A 6,000-nucleotide genomic window follows, 5' to 3' on the forward strand; every position below is an offset into this window, starting at 1 on the left:
CTGTCTTCTAGAAACGTTGCTGACTTAGTTTTTTTCAAATCCCTTCGTTCCTCGGTCAAACCCTTAATACGTAAGTCCAGAAACGAATATTTGTCCAACGTGGAAGACTCACTAAAGCTCGGAAACCTGAAACCTTTCTGGTCCCACATTTGCAACTCTGGCTGACCTGCCCACTTATCCCCTTCGTCCATTAAATTCTCTAGCTTCTCAGGTAGCTCCCCCCAACTATCTTGTGATTTACTCTGCCGCTACTTTTCATCAGTCTGCCCCCTCCTTCCTCCGAATCCCTCCCAATAGTGGATGTAGCCTGCCTCACATCGCCTACCATTCCCCTTCTTACCCCTATCCTTGTCGAATACCTCATTGGCAAACCTGATGCCAATGTCGGATCTGGCTACGATGGTCTTCCGAACCTTTTTTTGCTCAAAACTGGTAAGTCCATCTCTCTTCCCCTATCTCTTTTTTTCAACAAAAGCCTCGAAGAGAATCATTTTCCCGGCTTGTGGAAAGACGCTCTCATTATCGATCGTTCGCTTGCCGAGAATTACCGTCCCATTTCCCTCCTCTCCTCCTGTTCCAAAATCCTGGAAAGACATGTCAGCGACTGGTTGTCGGCCCACTTTGGCCAACACATAGTGAAAGAGCAACACGGCTTCGTGAAACGTAGGTCCACCGCCTCCAATCTGCTTGACTTTACCAACTTTGTCGCCAAATGTCTAAATTCACGGCAAAAAGTGCATACCATTTACACTGACTTCGCGAAAGCCTTCGACACTGTAAATCACAAGATACTTCTATCCAAACTCTCGTCCCTAAACGTTCCCATACCACTTGTTTCATGGCTTGCCTCTTACCTTTCCAACCGATCCTCCGGCGTCTCGTTTGACGGCTGTATTTCCAGCTCCTTCTCCCCCTCTTTTGGCGTCCCACAGGGTCCATTGTTATTTTTATTTTTTATTAACGACCTTCCTCCCCTCCTTACTTGCCCCTGTTTGCTCTATGCAGACGACCTTAAGCTGTTTTTCGCTATATCGTCGCCTATGGACTGTGTTTCCCTTCAATCTAACCTGGACACTCTGGTTCGTTGGTGCGCGACTAATGTTTTAGCACTAAACGTCAGGAAGTGTTACTCTATGTGCTACTCCCTAAATTCCTCACCCACTTCTTTCTCCTACTCTTTTAACGGACATTCCTTATTCTGCTTAAATTCAACTCAAGACCTCGGAGTCACTTTCGACAATAAGCTCCGCTTGGATAACCATCGCCTCGATGTCATCCATCGAGCAGCAAAATTGTCAGGCTTTATACTTCGCTCCTCCTCTGATTTTGACTCCATCCCACCCTCCTTAGCTCTCTTCAATTCCCTCGTGAGGAATACGCTCGAGTATTGCTTCGTGATCTGGTCACCCTCCCGTAACTGTGAATGTCTGCCCTTGAAATGTGCAACGTAAATTCACCCGTTCCCTCCTCTTTAAGAAAAGCTTCCCTCGTGTGGATTACCCCTCCCGCCTCCGCTTTCTGAACCTTCCCTTCCTACAACAGCGTAGATCCTATCTGGATCTATGCACATTCTTTAAACTTTCCTCGGGTCTGATAGACTGCTCCACCGCTGACGAGATCACCTGCCGTCCTGCGTCTTATAACACACGTAGCGCAGGCATTTTCAACGGGCCCTTCGCAGAGCTCGAAGTCTACTTTCAACCGCGTGGGTTCAGCGAAGCAAACTGTCCGCGTGATCCCGCCAATGGGGGTTACCAGCCGAATCTGACGCTTCGCGGTCGCTCTGTCGAGGCGGCCGCCGACTTGTCGAAGGCTATCATCATCGACACGGACACCCATTTGATTCCGCCGAGTTTAAGCGAGTGCTTGCCTCGTTCCAGAACTTTAAAAAGGCCCTCGTATGGTGGTTGCAGCGGACCTGATCGTCTCGAGACCCCTGTGGGTGTTGACCTCCAATGTCGCGTGTCGGGACGGTGGAGTCTGCCGCATCTTTGTAATCGCGTCCCTAAGCAAACGCAGCATTCCCAAGTCCTATACCGTTTAAAGCCAAGGAGCTTTGCTAATTTCGCGAAAAGAGTAGATCCAAATTGCATTCCCTGATCCGTGATGGTGACGGCTGGAACACCAAAACACAGAATCCATTCTCGACAGAGGGCCTCGACACATGATTGTGATGTAATGTCAAACAGAGGTATTGCTTCAGGCCACAGCGTAAACCTGTCAGTGATTGTGATGCAATACTTGAATCCGTGCGAATCCCGCAAAGGGTCAATAGTGTTGAAATGGATAGTGTGAAAGCGCTTGGTTTACCGAGGGAATACACCTACTTCTTTTCGAAAATGCTTGTTGATCTTGCACTTCTGGCACGCGAAGCACTGTCTGGCCAAAGAATTTACGTCCTTGTTCATAGATGGCCAGAAATATTTTTTCGCTGGCTAACAGGTTCGTCGTCCTAATGCCTGGATGCGCAAGATCATGAGTCGCTTGAAATACTTTCCTGCGAAAATCGGCCGGAATGAATGGCCTGGGTCCTTTATTTGAGTAAATAACAGTTTGAGCCGAAAATAGGAACCTCCTTGAAGTTATATTTGGAATTTAGCTCTGCGTCTTCTTTTCGTGCTTTGGCGATTGCCGCATAATCGACCGAGGTGGGAACTGTGACCTCCGTAATTCGAGACAAAGCATCTGCAACAACATTGTCTTTACGATACACATATTGGATATCAGAAGCAAACTGGCTTATATAACTCAAGTCCCTAAATTGGCGAGAGGACGCTTTGTTGGGTTTTTCTATAAGTGCGAATGTAAGGGGCTTGCGTTCCGTGAGCATAGTGAACGGCCTACCCTCAAGGGTGAAACAGAAGTATTTTATAGCGGGATACGCGGCGAGTAGTTCACGATCGTATGCGCTTTAGTTGCGTTGAGCTGGGTTGAGCTGTTTTGAAAAGAAGCTTTGATTCACCCGTTGGTCCAGAGCGGCGCCAACCGCAGTATCTGAGGCATCGACGAGTACAGCTAGGGTAGCATCAGGCTGAGGAAATGCCACCAGTGTTGCATCAGCAAGCTGTTGTTTGACTGTCTCAAATGGATGGACGGTCTCAGCAGAGCACGCAATCTCGTGACAGTCTTTACTTTTGGGCCCAAATAAGTAGGCGTTCAGCATCGCTTAATGATGACCGACCCTGGACAAGAAACGACCATTGAAATTTAACATGCCCAAGAACCTTCGCAGATCCTTCACCGCGGTCCATCATCATCATCAGTGGCGCAGAAACCGGTATCCGGTCTAGGCCTGCCTTAATAAGGAACTCCAGACATCCCGGTTTTGCGCCGAGGTCCACCAATTCGATATCCCAACATTACTCGGTATGCAGCATTCTTTCGTTCCGTTCCTAGCATACATTCATCGTCAAACCATACGTTTCGACTTTTTTTGCGACTGGGGCCAAGTACGTTTGCAGCCGTATCAATGATAACGTTCTTCAGTAATCAGATCATTTATTGATGGTTCGCCTCCAGGACATCTGTTAGCTGCCGTTATTGTGACATAATTTCCCCTTGGACTGTGTTGTGAATGGCTTCAGTATTCACTCCCACCGGATAGTCAGAGGGGGATTGTAAGTGGTGTCATAATTCGAGCCCGGAGCACCATGCCAGCGAGATAATGATCCGAGTCTATGTTGTCTCCCCTATATGTTCTGACATTCATCAAGGCGAGAGGTGGCGGCGTTCAATCGGTTCAATTCGGTTGAAACTGGTCCCGTCTAGAGAGGCCCACGTATATTTGCGGACCACTTTCCGCGCCAAACCAAGTACTTCCAACAACCATTGCGTGCGATACTGCTAACTGAATAATCCGCAGTCCGTTATCATTGGTATCGCTATGTAAGCTATGGGAGCCGACGTACATCCTGATTACGTGCTCCTTCCCTACTTGACTGTTGAAATCTCCAAGTATGATTTTGATATCATACTCGTGATAAGCTTCGAGAGTCCGCTCAACTGCCTCGTAAAAGGTATCCTTCTCCGACTCTGCAGCATCTTCTGTGGGGGCGTGAACCTTTATGAGACTTATATTCCTTAATTTGCCTGGCAAACCCAGAGCGCATAGCCCTTCCCATATATTTTCAAAGCTGATAATAGGAGGTTTCATTTTTTGGCTGACTAAGAAACCTACTCCGAGCACATGGTTTACTGGATGGCCACTATAATATATGGTGTAGGAACTCTTCTTCAGGAAACCGGTCCCTGTCCAACGCATTTCCTGCAACGCTGTTACATCAGCCCTATATTGGGACAGTGTATCAGCTTACTACTTGGCAGTTCCCTCTCTGTACAGAGAGCGCACATTCGATGAGAAAATGTAGAAATCAGCAGAAATCCTGTTCGAGGCTCCTTCTATGGCATTGTAACGTTAGTTTTCCCTGTGGGATTATCAGCCCTACCCAAGCTCCAACCTGGAGGACCAGGTGGTGCAATTTTTCCGGTTTTTAGGTTCGCGGGACTTGCCGTCAACCTTCTCCGTCTGAAGCTTTTCGTCTAGAAAGATCCCCCTGCCGTCACCACGTGGGGATGAAGATAAGTTTCGGTAGGAGAGCTGTTCCTGTTGGTTCAGCAGGTGTTTCAAAGGTTTTATGCTCCACCTTGGGTACCAATCCACGTTTCGCCCTGGACCTATACTACCGCGGATCCCGAAATGGAGTGGTTGGAGGTGGATCCATACCCATTACGAAGCTAACGCGACTACGATCCTAGAGTGTGATATCGTTTGACAGAGCCGCAAGATCAAGAGATGCCACGGTGGTGTCGATGACATCTCCCCTGACCACGGTGAAGAAAGTGGGTTCATTTCGTAAATTGAGGATCTGTAGATCGGTTCCTACAAGATACTCTAATAGTCTGAATCCTTCTGCATTGATGTTAGAACTTCCCCAGCATATCTGGTGGGCGTTGACATCACATCCTGCTATCAGCCGCGTGCCTTTACTTATTACATATTGGATAGCTGTGACGAATGCTCCACTGGGAACATATGCAGCGTCATAGGGGATATACGCAGAGCATCATATCTCATATCTCAACGTATCTCCTTATTTGCCTATTGACTGTTGGTCAGTTTGATCCTTGTGTTTTCACCATCAACTGGGTCGTTAACAAAGTTAGACTGGAAGCCTTTTGAGATATCCTGCAGGAGCGGTTGCAGGTCAGCATGTTGGAAGTTTAGGCCTCTGACTAGTCCACCAGCAAGCCATGGTTCTTGGATGGTGGTATATAAACGTCTTGCAGCTAGTGAGTTGGCGACTGATCAGTACATTCAGAGAGTACAGGGAGAGAGGATGATTAATGTAATATATATGGTTGCCTGTCACTCATTGTATAGCCCGACAACCACACCTACGCGCCATCGCTCGCAGTTACCTGAAATGCCCTTGAACGCCCTCCATAGCTTCCCGAAACCTTCACACTCCTCTTCTATTGTTTTGCCTCAAATGCCTTTAGGGTGACTCACTCGCCGTCTTGGAAGAGTGGATTCCACTGAATAGCGTAGCCAGCAATTGAATTGTCTTCCCTCCTTAATGTGTGACCTATCCACTATCACTTCCGACTTCTGATCACATCGCGTACGAGTAACAAGCCTGTGCGCCAATCAAGTTCTTCGTTACAGATAGTATCAGGCCAGCGCACTTCGACGACACGACGCAGACAGGTATTGACGAAAGCTTGGAGCTTTTAGATAACAGTGGAGTTCACTTTCCATGTGCTACTGCCAAATAGCAACACAGAAAGAATACTAGTGTGACGGCACATCTGAGACGCGCACCTGGGCGCCAACATGAATTCGTCTCCACCGCTGCATTCAATGGCCGCAGAAACAGCTGATGGACTGACATGAGACTGGGGCGAATAAAATGTCAGGAATGACAGTTTTTATGTCAAGAACAAAAGTCGAGTCACGTCCGTCGACCAGAGAGAGTAAAAAATTGTAACGTTAACATAGAG

Source organism: Hermetia illucens, chromosome 6, assembly GCF_905115235.1.
Source record: "Hermetia illucens chromosome 6, iHerIll2.2.curated.20191125, whole genome shotgun sequence".
Taxonomy (NCBI): domain Eukaryota; kingdom Metazoa; phylum Arthropoda; class Insecta; order Diptera; family Stratiomyidae; genus Hermetia; species Hermetia illucens.